The sequence below is a fragment of the Hemiscyllium ocellatum genome, chromosome 33 (genome assembly GCF_020745735.1).
Source record: "Hemiscyllium ocellatum isolate sHemOce1 chromosome 33, sHemOce1.pat.X.cur, whole genome shotgun sequence".
Classification (NCBI taxonomy): Eukaryota; Metazoa; Chordata; class Chondrichthyes; order Orectolobiformes; family Hemiscylliidae; genus Hemiscyllium; species Hemiscyllium ocellatum.
The window spans coordinates 6731115-6748709 of record NC_083433.1 but is presented as its reverse complement, the minus strand read 5'-3'; the positions used below and the strand labels follow the sequence as shown (position 1 = coordinate 6748709).

The window sequence follows — 17595 nt, the reverse complement described above, 5'->3', positions numbered from 1 at the left end:
TCCGATAGGAAGGAGACCAGAATTGCACGCAGTATTCCAACAGTGGCCTCACCGATGTCCTGTACAGCCGCAACATGACCTCCCAACACCTGTACTCAATACACTGACTGATAAAGGAATGCTGCCTTCACTATCCTATCTACCTGCAACTCCACTTTCAAGGAGCTATGAACCTGCACTTCAAGATCTACTTGTTCAGCAACACTCCCTCGGACATTACCATTAAGTGTATAAATCCTGCTAAGATTTGCTTTCCCAAAATGCAGTACCTTGCGTTTATTTGAATTTAACTCCATCTGCTACTTCTCAGGCCATTGGCCCATCTGGTTAAGATCCTGTTGTAATCAGAGGTAATCCTCTTCGCTGTGCACTACACCTCCAATTTTGGTATCATCTGCAAACTTACCAACTGTACCTCTTAGGAGGAGAAAGTGAGGTCTGCAGATGCTGGAGATCAGAGCTGAAAATGTGTTGCTGGAAAAGCGCAGCAGGTCAGGCAGCATCCAAGGAACAGGAGATTTGACGTTTCGGGCATAAGCCCTTCTTCAAGAAACTGAAGAAGGGCTTATGCCCGAAACGTTGAATCTCCTGTTCCTTGGATGCTGCCTGACCTGCTGCGCTTTTCCAGCAACACATTTTCAGCAACTGTACCTCTTATACTTGCATCCAAATCAAATAGATTGAGAGAACTGGGATGTTCTCCTCAAGAGAAGACTGAGAGGTGATTTGATAGAATAGGGTGGCTCAATGGTTAGCATTGCTGCCTCATGGTGCTAGGGACCCAGGTTTGATTGCACCTTCTGTCGTATGTGGAGTTTGCATGTTCTCCTTATATTCGTGTGCTCCGGTTTCCTCCCACAGTCCAAAGATGTATGATTAGGTGGATTGGCCATGCTAAATTACCCACAGTACCCATACCCATAGGGATATGCAGGCTAGGTGGATTAGCAAATGGAAATGTAGGGTTTACAGGAATAGGATAGGGAGGTGGGTCTGGGTGGGATGCTTTTTGGAGGGTCAGTGTGGACTTGATGGGCTGAATGCCCTGCAGGAATTCTATGAAGTGTTCAAAATCACAAAGGGTCAAGCCGAATAAAACGTTGCCATTGGTGAAAGAGGCTGAGGACACAGGTCAAGGGCGGTTGGCTAAAGAATGAAAGGTAGCAAGAGGAAAACCTCTTCGCAATAATCACCCGAGCAGTTGGGGATGGGCAACAAATGCCTTACCAGCAACAGCCATTTCCCACAAAAGTACAGCACAGCAAATCATCAGGAATGTATTGCTTGAGCGTGCAGTGAATTCAATTGCGGTTTATGAAACAGGATTGGACAGGCACCAGGAAAAAGAAAGAAATCGCAAATCCATGGAGAAAGGTTGAAATGATCGCAGAGGGCTAGTACAGATATTCAGGCTGAATGGCTACCTCCTGTAATTTCGTCTCTGAGCTGAACTGGCGGTGGACTGAGAGTAGGGGGTCAGTCTATGGACAAAGTGGTTCAGCTTCCCCTACATTTATCTCGCTCCTAAAAATAAGAATTCAGTCTCTTGAGAACTGCATGACACAACAGTATACATCCCAGAATTAAATGGCCATTGAATTGCTGCAGTGTTTTAATACTTTTATAATTTTAAAAAATATTTACCCAAGCAACGTTAGTTCACAACAAAACAAGAGTGTATTGGCTGATAGTTTGATCCTGGGCTAGAGCCAATACTGATTGGCTGAGACTTCATCAGAGGTTCTATAAAGGATTCGGTTGGTCAGCACCTTCAGTGGATCTCTGTTGCACATTGGCTGAATCTTCAAGTGATGATGGTCGGCCAAGATGTCCATGTTGGGGAGGAGCTGAAAGACAAGGAGCAGGAGATCCATGAAGCTGATGTGTAGGGAAGCCCCCACATTGGAGGAGAAGGGTCAACTACTCTTGTGCACATGTTTAGCACTTGTCCAGCTGCAGGCACTCGCTATGCTGGGGGCTGCTGTGATATCTGAGTCGCTTTGCAGAGGGAGAAAATTGACGTTTTTTTTCTGTTATTCTGATTTTACTTATTTCACCATTTCCTCCTACATTGTCTGGTACTTCCCCCTATATAGAGTGCTGATGTAGAGGGGGCCTGAAGGGTGATCCACCTTTCATGATGAAACCTGCTAATCCAGGGCTCTGAGTTACAGGCGGGCCAAAGAGGAAACGTGGTCTACTCCTGCTGTTAGTTCTCATGTAATTGTGAGGGCTTTACACATGTCAATTCTAGGGATGAATCACCTCAGTCACATCTAGAAATCCGAGGAGTAGGGTTGTTTTGCATTGGGAAGAGAGGGTTGAGTGGAGATAGGATAGAAATGGACAGAACCATGAAGGGTGTAGACAGAGGAATAGTTCCCACTGATGGTGGGATCAAGAAGCAGAGGATACATGTCAAGTGATTGACAAAAGTACAATGCAAAGATTTTCTTTTGTTCTATTTAACCTGTTTTTCTAATCAATCTGTTCAGAGATATTATTACATACCGCTGGAGTAGGTGGGGCTCGAACCTGGCCCCTGTGATATTTGGGTAGGAATGGCACCACTGTACCACTAGAGGGCAGTAGTAACATTCCTCAGGACTTAGAATTCACTGCCTGAGTGTGTATTTGGGGCAAATTTAACCAGAGCATGTGAACAGAACCAAAGAGATTAGTAAGGGAAGGGGATGAGTGAAACTAACTAAATTGTTCCAACAGAGAGCTGGCACCGACTTGATTAGTGTGGAAACAGGCCCTTCGGCCCAACAAGTCCACACCGACCCACTGAAGCGCAACCCACCCATACCCCTACATTTACCCCTTACCTAACACTACGGGCAATTTAGCATGGCCAATTCACCTGATCCGCACATCTTTGGACTGTGGGAGGAAACCCACACAGACACGGGGAGAATGTGCAAACTCCACACAGTCAGTCACCTGAGTCAGGAATTGAACCCAGGTCTCAGGCGCTGGGAGACAGCAATGCTAACCGCTGTGCCACCCACGGTGTAGTAACTGTCCAATTTAATTTTAAGAGCCCATTGCATCATACTTTATCTTGGCTGGTTTTACAAATTCCATGAGTGTTGGCATAAATTGGTCAGAAGGGAGAGCTGTGTGGTTCAGAGCAGGAGATAGTTGTGTCTTACGGCCCACTGGTGGAGATTAGTGTGCTAACGCATCTCAACTTATGCATAGAAATGGAAATTGAAGAAGAAATTATGAAGATTAAAGTGGAAATTGGAATTGTGAAGATTCAATTGTTTTTCATTTTAAAAAATTATTTTTGAATACTACGTTCAATTCTGGTCTCCCTGCTATAGGAAAGATGTTGATAAACTGAAAAGGTTTCAGAAAAGATTTTGGGGGATATTGTCGGGATTGGAGAGTTTGAGCTGTAGGGAGAGGCTGAATAGGCTGGGGCTAGTTTTCCTGAGAGCTTCAGAGATTGACGAGTGACCTTATAGAATCATGAGGGCATGGATAGAGTGAATAGACAAGGTCTTTTTTCTCCAAGGTGTGGGAGTTCAAAACCTAGAGGGCATAGGTTTGAGGTGAGAGGGGAAAGATTTAAAAAAGACCTAAAGGACAGCTTTAGGTGGTGTGTGTATGGAATGAACTGCCAGAGGAAGTGGTGGAGGCTGGAACAATTACAACATTTAAAAGGCATTTGGATGGGTATATGTATATGAAGGGTTTAGGGGATTTAGGCCCAATGCTGGCAAATGCGATGAGATTAATTTAGGATATTTGGTTGGCATGAATGAGTTGAACTGAAGGGTCTGTTTTCATGCTGTACATCTCTGTAATCTTCTCTGAAAAGCAACAGTGACTGAAGTTTTGAGTTGGTATTGGAGGCAAAGAAATATTCGCCTTAACTTAGACTCGTGTTACATCTCTCAAAGCAAGACAGTGATATCAAAAGTTCTAATACATGTTTTATTACATTTACATTTGATAAACAATCCCAAGCTTCTTCACAGATTTGGCATAAATTATGAGATGAAGGGATTGGATGGAGGGACCAGAAATTGCGGTTGAAGAAATAGGAGGCTTTTAGAGGGAAGCTGAAAGTGGCAGAATGTGGCGTCTTGCCCACTCTGTCCCATTCCCTTCTTCGTGGCATATAACAGGAAGGGGAGTCGGTGAGCAGTATTGGGTTGGGCTGAGGAGCTAACAGTATTGGTGCAAATTATAAAATCATCCTCCTGAAAAATAAATTAGTTCACTTGCACATGAATATTTTGGAAGTTGCCAATAAAGAACATGTGTCTGTTGATGAACTCAAGGCATGCTGGAGAGTGATATCAGATGAATGTTGAATCAGTGGTGATCCATTGCTCACTGCCTGGCCTGTGAGTGTGGATTGATCTCAGCTTAAGTCTGTCGCAGCACTGAATGTGGAGCACTCAAGGGGACAAATTGAACAAACACTGCACAAGTAATCTCCAAAATTGAGTTTTGGTTGGATGTAAAATATCATGTCCTGGCTACAATTGAAGGAGAAATAGAGTCTAGAAAGAGCGCATTAATTATCGCCACCATAGTGCCACCACCCTAGTCTAATTAGTTAGTTATTTCTGGGCATTTATATTTATGTACTGTGCATAACTTGTTTGTTGCAAGAAGTAATTGTTGACTGTTTTGGAAGTTTTAAGATTCAGCATAGCTTTATATAAATGCAAGTCTTTCTGTCACATAAGGTCAAGGGTGAAGATTGTGGACCTTGGAATTGGAACTGCTTCATGTTATAAGTCAGACCTAGTGTCACTCCACTGAAAGGTTCAAGGTTGGGATTGGATGGATCCATCATAAATTGTGTACCTCATGGTTGATTACACAATGAAATCAAATCAGAATGAGATGCTCAGTGTGACAGTTCTGCTCTGGTTTAATTGCCAAGCAGAAGGTTTGTCAGTGAGTGGGCAGAAATGGGAAAATGGACTGAGGACCCTTGGAAGAAGTCCAGTGAGGAATTGGACACCTCAGAGAGATGCAAGTACCCACAGTACCAACAGCCGAGTGGTATTATCATTAGATAGTTAATCCAGAAACTCAGCTCACGTGGGTACCCAAGTTCGAATCCTGCCATGGCAGAATGTGGGATTTGAATTTAATAAAAATCTGGAATTAAGAGTCTAATGATGACCATGAATCCATGTTGGAAAAGCCCATCTGTTTCACTAATGCCCTTGAGGGAAGGAAACTGCTGTCCTTACTTGGTCGACCTACTCAAACGTTTCTGATAATGGACGCAGATTTATCAGTAACTTTCACAAAGGAATCATGTATATACCCAAAAGGGGAAGCAAAAGTACACGGCAGTGTGGATAAAAGGGCATTCTGGCAAGAACAATAGGCTAGCTGTTTGAAAAAATACTGGTAGGGTGAGGATGGCTCAAATGGCTTCCCTCTGAGCTGTGCTGTTCTACAATGTCACCAGATAGGTAGGAGTTTTTGGCTGTGGAAATTTGGGGGGGGGCAGGACAGGAGTAGGATCAAGGAGGAGGGTACTCTCCTCATTGAGTCATATATTACAGAAACAGACCTTTTGCTCCAACCTAAACTAGTCCCTCCTTTCTGCGCTTGGCCCATATCTCTCCAAACACTTCTTATTCACATACTCATCCAAATATCTTTTAAACATTGTAAGTGTACCTGCATCCACCACTTCCTCAGGGAGTTCATTCCACACATGACCCACTCTGTGTTCAAATGTTGCCCCTCATGTCCTTTTTAAAAGTTACTCCTGTCACCCTAAAAATAAACCCGCTGAGTTTAGAAGTCTCCCACCCTAGGGAAAATCCTCTAGTTATGCCCCTCATGATTTTATAAACCTGAATAAAGTCAGCCCTCAACCTCCTACACACCAGTGTAAAAATGTTCCCTCTTGGATAGGGAGCTTGGAAACTTGGGTTAAGTAAGAGGGAGGGATAGGAGAAAGAGGTCCTGCAACACCGTACCTTTGAGTCTGAAGTTCTGGGTTGGTATCCAGCTCCATGTCTTAGTGACCAAGGAAGGAGCAGCTAAGCAGGTTAAGTATCAATGTGCAAATCCTATTAATGGCCACCAAAACTCAGCCAAAGCCAATCACTAGATACTCACCAGTCAGCTATTGTTAAACTTTAAGTCCTAAGGCTTTCATGCAGCTTTTGTAGGCCTGAGTTGCTTCTTTACATTTCTCTTCACCTTTATCTGCAATGCTGTAAACCACGAAAAAACAAAGTTAAAAGCATCTTCACCACTGTTTGGAAAATGCACCTGAGGCTCAAACTCTGGCACAGTCCCAAACCTTAACCTGAAACTTGGATAATAATCTGAAGAGAAAAGAAGCTGCCGGGCTATGAGGAAAGGGCTAGGGAATGGGAACCAGTGAGTTGTATAGTGGGCAGCTACACACACACACACACACACACAAAAGGCCAAATAGCCAGCTTCTGTGCTGTAACCAATCAATGATTCTAAAGGTCTTTCTTATATACCCTGCCTCCAGTTGTTGGAATGGGAACAAGATTTACAAAAAGGCCAAAAATGATTTATTTTATTTTCAGAAATATGGCACCAAGGGGATGGAACTGAGAGTATGGTAATTTAGAGAACATAGGAATTAGGAGAAGGAAGATGTCACTCAGCCCCTTGAACCTATCCCATCATTCAGTTCAATCATGGCTTTGATTGTGGTCTCAACTCGACATTCCTGCCTACTCCAATGACCTTTGACCCTCCCCATTCATCAAAAGTCAATTTAACTTTGCCTTGAAAATGTTCAATTACTGCCTCCAACACTGGATAATAGAGTTCCCTTAACATTCTTGAGAAAAAAAGTCTCATCTCTCCTTAGATAAGAAGCCCCTTAAATTTAAACTGTGTCCCCTAGTGCCTGTCTCTCCCATGAGGGACAGCACCCTTTCAAAATCCACCCTTTCAAGTCCCCTCAGGGCTTTATGCATTACAATAAGTAATGCAGTGAGCATTTTTGTAATTAATAGAAGTTGTGTACCAAGATCCAGTGAAAGTGTCCCCACCTCTGAGGCGGGAGGCCTGGGTACAGGTGCCATCTACTCCAGATTTATGCAGTGACATCTCTGAACAGGAGACAGTCACGTGCTGGTGGTTTCCTGTCCAAGAGGCTGTTTGAAGATACTTTGTCTGAGGAGGTCAAGCCCATCTGTAGTTGCCATTGAGAAGGTAGTGGTGGTCTGGCTTCATAGAAGCAGGCCATTCAGCCCATGCTGACCCTCTGAAGAGCAACCTCCTCCCCCCCCCCCCCCCGTCCCACCCTGCATTTCCCAGGGCTAATCCACCTAGCCTGTACATCGCTGGACACCAGGGGCAATTCAGCCTGCTCAATCCATCTAACCTGCATATCTTTGGACTGTGGGAGGAAACCAGAAATCCCAGAGGAAACCCACACAGACAGTCATCCGAGGGTGGAATCAAACCCAGGTCCCTGGTGCTGTGAGGCAGCGGTGTTAACCATTGAGCTACCGTGCCTTCTTAAATTGCTGGCATCCACGTGTTGTAGGTTGACCCACAATGCCTTGGGGAGAGAGTTCCAGGATTTTGATCTAGTGACACTGAAGGAACAGTCAAAATATTTTCAAGTCAGGATGGTGAGTGGCTGGAGGGGAACTTGCACTGGATGACGTTCCCATCTATCTGCTGCCCTTGTCCTTCTAGATGGAAGTGGCCGTGGATTTAGAATGTGCTGCCTGAGGAGCCTTCAAGAAATTCTGCAGTGCATCTTGTAGATAGAACATACTACTGCTACTGAGTGTCGGTGGTGGAGGGAGTGGATTAGATTAGATTAGATTAGCTTAGATTACTTACAGTGTGGAAACAGGCCCTTCGTCCCAGCAATTCCACACTAATCCACCAAAGAGCAACCTACCCTGACTAATGCACCTAACACTACAGGCAATTTAGCATGGCCAATTCACCTAACCTGCACATCTTTGGACTGTGGGAAGAAACCGGAGCACCCGGAGGAAACCCACGCAGACACGGGGAGAACATGCAAACTCCACATAGACAGTTGCCCAAGGCAGGAATTGAACCCAGGTCCCTGGCGCTGTTGTTTGTGGACGTGGTGCGAGTCAAGCTGGCTGCTTTGTCCTGAATACAGAACAAAGGAATGTTGGCACTGAGATACCAATCAGCCACATTCTTGTTAAATAATGGAACAGATTCAAGAGACAAAGTGGTTTCCAAAATAGAAACAGAGTGCTGCAGAAACTCAACTGGTCTGGCAGAATCTGTGGGCAGAGCAATACAGTTAACAGGGTGAGACTGAGATGACTCCTTCAGAACTCCCCGTGTTTTAATTCCAGCTCTCCAGCATCCTCAGTACTTTAATTTTATTTTAGCTGAATGGCCCTCTCCTCTTATGTTTGTCTTTTGAATAATACTAAAATGATTTGAAGCCGAGTGAGTCAGTGTTTCTTCTGAAGAAGTCATCTCAGACTGGAAACGTTAACTCTGTTTCTGTCTCCACAGACCTGCTGAGTTTCTCCATCAGTCTGTGTTTGTTTCAGATTTCCAGCATCCAGTAGTGTTTAGTTTTTACTCAAGTGTGTCTTTTACTCTAGTGAGAGATGTCTGTTAAATGAATGCATACATGTATAGTCCATGTGACCATATGTGAGTGTATGTGTGAGGCATTGCAAACGGATTTGGCTGGTTAAGGAGGGATCTGAGGTATGGCAACAATGAAGCACCGCGCGTAAATCTTGCTACATGGAGCATTTCAACCAGAGAGAGCGTACAATTCTTCAGCAATAATACCACTCAAGTTAATAACCAGTGGTTAGCACTGCTGCCTCACAGCGCCAGGGATCTGGGTTCAATTCCCGCCTCAGGCGACTGACTGTGTGGAGTTTGCACGTTCTCCCCGTGTCTGCGTGGGTTTCCTCCGGGTGCTCCGGTTTCCTCCCACAGTCCAAAGATGTGCAGGTCAGGTGAATTGGCCATGCTAAATTGCCCGTAGTGTTAGGTAAGGGGTATATGTAGGGGTATGGGTGGGTTGCGCTTCGGCGGGTCGGTGTGGACTTGTTGGGCCGAAGGGCCTGTTTCCACACTGTAAGTAATCTAATCTAATCTAAAAAAAAATTAGATTCCACACTGTTCCCAGACTGTGCAAATTTAAAGAAGCTTTCTGTAATCTCGAATGGCTGGAATTTGTACAATTTATCAGGGTGGATCCAGCACCGATGGACGATCAAACTTCATTACACAAGCACAATGGAGATACAATGGCTTCCAGCTGGAAAAAGCTCAGAAATACCTCCCTAGTTCCAATAGTTACACAGGCGCTGAGTCAGCCTGGAATCTGACAGTTCAAATTATCCATCCCTGTGACACAGTTCCTCAGCCCTTGCCCTGGGGCTGGCCTTGCCTGATAAACAGACAAAGTCACCTTCAGCTTGAATTAGGGCACTGAATTTGACACTAAAATAATACCAGGAACTGCACGCAACAGAATCAGTGACAAACAGGTTGGCTTTCCCTGGTCATTCACTGCACCCTCTCCGGGTTTTACTCTTTCCACCCCTCGAAATTGCCACACTCAAAACTCCACGTTGGCAGTTCACCCAGTTCCAGATGGCGAGGGCCCACAGACTATTCGGCTGTGGAAGGCATCATTCGCAAGGGAAGACATCCCTGCCTCTGTTTCTCCGCCCTGCCCCAGTCAATATTTTTTCCCATGCCAACACATTCTTGAAATGGCTCACAGCCCTCGAGTGGGATCTTGCTGTGCTCCAGTCGACTGCCTCATTCGCTCCAGGGGAGAGGGGAGCATTATACTTCAGATGTGGCTGGACATCTAGCATATCAGAGGGTCTGAAAGGGCCAATGTTGATGCAAGATTCACCTCTCTTTGAACAAGGGTTTGCTCTAGCTTCCATACGTCACCCAACTGCTATTGCCTTCCAAAGCTTCACATTGTCCTAATTGAATCGGCCCATTGATACAACTGTTAAAGAACATCATCTGCTATCTCCTTTGAAGGGATTCATGAGGCAATTCGCTGCCAAGCATCTACTTCCTGGCCCAGGATGACATTGGCCCTGCCTCACCCCAGAGAGCGAATAACCGACAGACTCCTTTATAAGCAATCAGTTGGTTCACAGAAACATTGAAAACAGGAGCAGGAGTAGGCCATTCAGCCCATCGAGCCTGTTCCGCCATTCAATATGACCATGGCTGATGATCATTCCTGCTTTCTCTCCCGTACCCTTTGATCCCTTTAGCCGTAAGAGCTAGATCTAACCCTTTCTTGAAAACATTCAACATTTTAGCCTCAGCTACTTTCTGTGGCACCACTCTCAGGGTGAAGACATTTCTCCTCATCTCAGTCTCAATGGCCCACCGGCTCATGCCCAAAACATCGATTCTCTTGCAACTTGGATGCTGCCTGACCTTGCTGCGCTTTTCCAGCAACACATTTTCACCCCATATTGACCCCTGGTTCTGGACTTCCCCACAATCAAGACCAGCCTTCTTGCATTTATCCTGCCTTGCCCTGTAGAATTGTATAGGTTCCTAAGAGATCTCCCCACACCCTAATTTTCCTAAACTCCTGGGAATAGAATCCTGCCCAGTCCAGTCTTCCTTCATACGTCAGTCCTGCCATACCCTCCAGGTACCAGTCTGGTAAAGCTTTAATAAACAAAGAACTGTGGATGCTGGGAATCTGAAACAAGCACAGTAATTGCTGGAGAAACTCAGCAGGTCTGGCAGCGTCTGTGAAAGGAAAGATGTTTGGAGACTGATGACTCTTCTTTAAGGGTTCACTGCACCTGAAACATTAACTCTGTTTCTCTCTCCACACATGCTGCCAGACCTGCAGAGATTTTCCAGCAATTTCTGTTTTTTGTTTTGGGTAAACCCGTTGTTGCTCTCCATCCGTTGTCAGAACACCCTTCCTCAGAAAGGTAGATCAAAACCACACCCAGAGCTATATCAAAATAAATTGGTTCTTTACCACTCAAGAAAAGTTCAGGCAAGGGGCCGCTTTCAGCCCTTCTATCTGATACTTCCATAGATGCTTGAGTGTACCTCAATCCCACTGCCTTCCTCCTCATTTAGCTGAGGGACTAATCTCTGTCACATATTGTAATATTATTCCACATATGAATAAAGTTATTGCCTCCCTTACAGTAGCTCTGTATTGTTCTGAAGAAGGGTCACTGGACCCGAAATGTTAACTCTGCTTTCTCTCTTCACAGACCAGCTGAGCTTTTCAAGCAATGTTTATTGTTGTTTCTGATTTCCAGCATTCACAGTTCTTTGGTTTGTTTTATTGTCTCTTTAGAATAGTTTTATGCTTACTAGTTATTCCAGCCCTTTGCCTTCTCTATATCATGGAAGTGTTCTGCATTCCTTTATACACAGTCCTCTCCTTTCAGCATTTTTAAAGGCATATTCAAAGTGGCAGAATTTCTATAATCGAGGTTAGAATGGAAGGCCAGCCCCGATATGGTACTGATTGTTGTGGATGACACTGTCATGGCTGACACTGACTGTCATGGCTGACACTAACTGCCATGGCTGACACTGTCATGGCCGATACTGACTGTCATGGCCAACACTAACTGCCATGGCTGACACTGTCATGGCTGACACTGACTGTCATGGCCAACACTAACTGTCATGGCCGATACTGACTGTCATGGCCAACACTAACTGCCACGGCTGACACTGTCATGGCTGACACTGACTGTCATGGCCAACACTAACTGCCATGGCTGACACTGTCATGGCTGACACTGACTGTCATGGCCAACACTAACTGCCATGGCTGACACTGTCATGGCTGACACTGTCATGGCCGACACTGACTGTCATGGCTGACACTAACTGCCATGGCTGACACTGTCATGGCTGACACTGTCATGGCCGACACTGACTGTCATGGCCAACACTAACTGCCATGGCTGACACTGTCATGGCTGACACTGTCATGGCCGACACTGACTGTCATGGCTGACACTAACTGTCATGGCTGACACTGTCATGGCCGACACCGACTGCCTTGGACAACACTAACTGTCATGAATGATACCGAATGTCATGGCCGACACTAACTTGCATGGACTAAGAGAGAAAGCAGAGTTAACATTTCGGGTCCAGTGACCCTTCTTCAGAACAGTACAGAGCTACTGTAAGGGAGGCAATAACTTTATTCATATGTGGAATAATATTACAATATGTGACAGAGATTAGTCCCTCAGCTAAATGAGGAGGAAGGCAGTGGGATTGAGGTACACTCAAGCATCTATGGAAGTATCAGATAGAAGGGCTGAAAGCGGCCCCTTGCCTGAACTTTTCTTGAGTGGTAAAGAACCAATTTATTTTGATATAGTTCTGGGTGTGGTTTTGACCTCCCTTTCTGAGGAAGGGTGTCATGGACAACACTAACTGTCAGGCCGACACTGTCATGGCTGACACTGACTGTCATAGATAACAATAACTGACACAGACTGATGCTGACTGCCTCTGTGTTGCCGGTAATTGTCATGGACAATAATCAAAGGGCGTGCGTCAAGACTCCCTCCTCCTGCACTGGGTGAGGTGGAGGAAACAACACTAATTGTACAGTCACTCTAATTGGGAGAACGAGACGGGACAGCCGGAGTTCCACAGAAATGGTTAACCGGCGATGTGTACGAGCTGCTGGGTTCCCCACGCAGATGCCCTGCAAAGTGATTCAGCAATGCTCTCTGTAATTTGAAGCAAAACACCACATTTTACCGTGAAGTTCTTCACGCCGCCCATAAAATTACAATCAGACAGGAATTTGTCTCAAAGCCCCTTGTCAAGCTCACCATTTCTCCATGGCCGTTCGCAGCTCCAAGCACGGGGCCTTGGACAACCCAGCTGTGTCTGTCTCCTTTTCCGTAATGAGCATGTTCTCCTCACCCTTGCTTTCTGACATGGCAAGGCTCCTCTAAATAGCTGATTCTCGCTCTCTCTGTTTCTCTGGGTCTCTCTCTCTCTCTCTCTCTCTCTGTCTACCGCTCTCGCTCCCACGTGCTCCCACAGCCCCCACTCCACTATCCCCTGAAGCCAAAGTGTGGAAAATTATTTTTTTTTGTCAAATGACGCCTGTGAGGGCGAGGTCAGCCTGTAGGGTAGGGGAGATAAGATGACAGAGATGATGAAGCGCAGCCTGCTTTAGCTCGGAGTCGTGCCCAATCGGATTGCTCGCAGCATGTGGCCCGACTTAACCATCTGAGCACCGAGAGGTTTTGAAGTTTGAAGTGGATTGCCTCCCGCAGAGCTTTCCGTTTCATTGACAGCTCGTCCCAGTCAGAGGGATGTCGGTTGAAATCTTGTGCCCCCTACCCCACCCTCCCAAAGCCTGGAATTCAGGCTGACACTGTGAGGGAGTGCTGCACTGTCAGAGGCACTATCCTCCAGTGGCTGCCCTCGGGGATGGACTGAGTGGCCACCTGGGTTTGAGTGGGGGAAGTGCCCTGGCCAACATTTATCTCATGTCATTAAAAATAAAATCTGTTTTGTTTTGAGATGTCTTTCAGTGGGATCTTGCTGTGTGCATTGGCTGCAGTGTTTCCTAAGTTACAAAGAATGGCTGTATAGCTTTTGGGCCGTTCTGAGTTGGGTGGGGATGGGGAGGGGTGGGGAAGGGAGGGATATGGTCAGAATGATTGTGTGATAATAAAAATACAAAGCTTTCTCCCTGGCCTTTCCCCTCCTACACACTGGCTCAGACTGCAGGAGGTGAACTGTTCAATCTCCAATACCCTGGCCATGGAACAGTTGACCCCACATACAGCTCGTGACAAAGGGAGCGTGGCCTGTTAGATCGGGAGAGTTCAGGGGAAAGGAAAACAGCCCCCACTCCAACCCCCTGTCCCCACACTGGACCCCTACACAGATTTCAAGAGGGAATCTGTGGATTGAGATCTTTGGAAAACCCCCTGAACCTTTCCACACCTGGAAGGCAATGAAACACAACTACCCAGCTCGACCTCACAGAGACAGGCCATTTGGCCCAAATGCCTGCTATCTCTCACAAATCTCCTCACACTATTTTTACTGAGATGTAGGAGCCACTGACAAGTGGCCACTGGATGTTACCCATCTCTAATTGCCCGTGCATGGAGGGGGCATTGCGAGGGCCGTTTGAGGCCAGCTGGAGTCACATGTAGGCCAGACTGGGTAAGGATGGCAGATTTCCTACTCTGAAGGAAATGAGTGAATCTGATGGCTTTTCTCAACATCTGGTGGCAGTTGACATGGTGACCACCATTGAGACTAATGTTATCTTCCAAATCATTTGCTTGCATCTGGTAATTGCAATTAAATTGATGGTGGGACTTAAACATTTGCCCCCAGGACAATCGCCCAGGCCTCTGGATATTTGAGCCCAATGGTACCATCATCCATGGTGGGTGTTACAAGCGGCCAATGTTTATTGCCTACGTCAGATTGCCCCTTAATATTAAGGTCGGTGAGGTGCCTTAGAATCATAAAATCCCTACAGTGTGGAAACAGGCCACTCAGCCTATCAAGTCCATACTGTCCTGCTGAACTGCATTCCACTGAGAGTCAAGAGTGTGATGCTGGAAAAGCACAGCAGGTCAGGCAGCATCCAAGGAGCAGGAAAATTTCCTAATGAAGGGCTTTTGTCCAAAACGTCAATTCTCCTGCTCCTCAAATACTACCTGACCTGCTATGCTTTTTCAGCATCACACTCTTGACTGTAATCTCCAGCATCTGCAGTCCTCACTTTCACCTAGTGTCCCATTGAAATCCTATCCTGTATTCACCATGGCAAACCCACCTAACCTGCACATCCTGGACACTATGGGCAATTTTCCCATAGCCAACCCACCTTAACCTGCAAATCTTTGGACTGTGAGAGGAAACCTGCACAGATACGGGGAGAACATGTAAACTCCACACAAACAGTCACCTGAGGTGGGAATTGAACCTGGGACCCTGGCGTTGTGAGGCAGCAGTGCTAACCTCTGAGCCACCATGTCGTCTTGAACTGCTATAGTCCTTATGATGTAGGTACTGTTATTATGTAATGCTGTTATTGCCAAGTTTTTAACCCTCTGACGCTGAAGGAATCGTAAAAAAAATAGTAGAATGTTGAGGCAGTTATATTCGATGGCCCCTGTAACATTGACATTGGGGGAGAGCAGTCAGTTTGAGGTTCTTGACTTTACAGGTGGATTGAAATTCCATTTTCTGCATTCCTTTTGATAGTGACTAGCAGTCAGTACTCAGCAAGAGAGAGACTTCTCTTCATTACCTGAAGTGTTGGGGTGTTTAGTGGCTGTTCTCAAGCTGTAGTCTTCACCGTAGAATAGCACATGGAGCAGGGGTTGCAGTCAGTTTTTAACCTTTGCTTCTGTGTGTCCCTTGGTTGAAACACATGTGTATCTGCAGGAGATGCTTACCGCTGAGGGGGGTTGGGTATGCAGCTACTGGCTAGCTCTTTCCGTTAGGATTTGAGATTAAGGTTTACTTCTTTCTGCAGAGGAGAGACTTTCCATGGCTCCATGCATGATTCTGCCAGTTGCTCACTGAATTTACATCCACTGACCTTTTTCAAAGCACACACATTGGAATTAAAAAAGTTTTATATCTCCATAATGACTTTGCTCATGACACACACTAACCTGGAGAAAAATAAAAGCATAAATTTTGAAGTGTCCAGTACAATGGGAAATCAAAGAACATGCAATTGGTGACGTCTTTACAGGCCTTGAGTGCCACATTTTAACCCAAGACCATGGTTGTTTACTTAATGGCATAGCCTCAACATTAGCAAATTGTCATTACCAGTTCAGTAAGCTGATATTTTCCAATTTGCTTTATCACTGGATGTTTCCTTCAAGAGACTGTGAGAAGGAAGAGTTGATGCCTTCTAATTCTATAGGATCCTTGTGTCATCAACCCATTTATTTTCTTCTCTGGCCAAATGCTATTGTCTGAAATACAATTCTTTTCTGAATGCCCATGTCTGGCTTCACCTCACCCCCACAACTGCGGCGAACGTGTAGGTGATTTTTGTCCCATTGTGTGAAACTCCCTGAATGCTGTAAATCAAACAGGAGATACAGACCAGTTCAATGCCTTATTGCAGGTCAGACTGCTTCTAGTCTATTGCTTGCTTTGTGAGCTGCTCAAGTTGTGGGTCAAGCGATTGCAGCAGCCATCTCAAGTCAATGTTTTTTTCCCTTAAAAGGGCATGTTAGTCCATGATAAATACCAGACATTAAAACCACATATAGGATGTTAAAATTGATTTGAGTAGTTCAAAATTAATGTAGAGTTAGAGGAATCCAAATACTATGAGTCTGTCCAAACCCCACGCACCAGTGTATTAAAAGGTTCATAATTTTAAGGCTTGAACTCGTCCATGTCCATACTCTGACCCCCACACACCAGGCCTTGTTATCATAGTCTGCTATTATACACACTCGTTGTTAGCAACAACCAGTTGTAATTAATAGCTATTCACCCTTCTATCCAGAGGATTATCCATTCCTTTGTCTGCCCAACTATTCTTTTCCTTTGGGCTCTACTCCCACCTATGGCTTACTCTTTACCAGCTTCCCCCCACCCTACCTCCTGCAGGTAATCCAACGTTTTCCTAGCTACCATCAGTTCTGAGGAAGGATCACCGGACCTGAAACATTAACAGGTTTTACGGCATAGATACTGCCGGACCTACTGAGCTGTTCCAGCAATTTCTGTTCACAAAGGTATTTTAGCTCATGACTTGGTGACACTTCAAGTGTTAAAATGACCAACAGTCACTCCACTGCCAAGTATTTCTATGGTATCCTCATCCCTTGCAGATTGTAAGTCTCTGCCTAGCTCCAAGCCTAGCCTGTTAAGCCTGCCAGATTTTAACCATTTACTATTGCTGACTGGATGCAGTTGGTCAAGTCCTAAGCTGCTCCATTGCTTCTCCTTTATAGAGGAGAACATCTACCTAGAAGCTGTGCCAATTGTTGCCATAAGTTTTGATAATTTACTTTAATCCATCATTCCAGCAAAGATGTTGCATTAAAACACCACTACATGTAGACAAGTTACATTGGACAGGACCTTATGTCCCACCCCTGTCAACTGAAGTATTTTGGAGCAACTTTAAGAACTTAAGTACAGACACGAATCAACATTTGCCACTGGAAGCAGTGATGATCCTTTTGCTTAGAAGACCAGCAGGTGTTGCTGTTTTATTCAGAATAAATAAAAAAGGCAAGAAAAAGTCCAGAGAATTAAAAAACTAGATTGCAGTTAATGGAGCAATGTATTTCGAAAGGGAGCAAGTGTGGAGATCAGTTTCCTACAGCACACATGAGCTACTACAAATTGAAAGCATTACTGCAGTGCAATCCAAGTCTGAACTCATGTAATTGATGACTTGTGCAGGAGGCAATTGACAGTTGCAAGCAGGACAGATGAAGGCAGTTCTAAATACCATTTTATTTCATTCTGCAAAAAACAAGTTACTTATGTTGGACATAAATTGGGAGACTACCTCAATTAAGGGAATGACATCATACATGATCAAGATAGGATAGATCAGGAATAGAT

The 17595-nt window shown here is 45.2% G+C and overlaps 1 long non-coding RNA gene across 1 annotated transcript; it reads right to left on the bottom strand.

The window, feature by feature from the left end:
* Nucleotides 1-1594: 1594 nt before the first annotated feature.
* On the bottom strand, nt 1595-13102 carry LOC132831457 (uncharacterized). Its single transcript, XR_009646498.1, has 3 exons — nt 12837-13102; nt 6115-6212; nt 1595-1847 (listed from the first exon to the last, which is right to left on the bottom strand). It is a non-coding gene; the product is annotated as an uncharacterized LOC132831457 (long non-coding RNA).
* Between the last annotated feature and the right edge of the window lie 4493 nt (nt 13103-17595).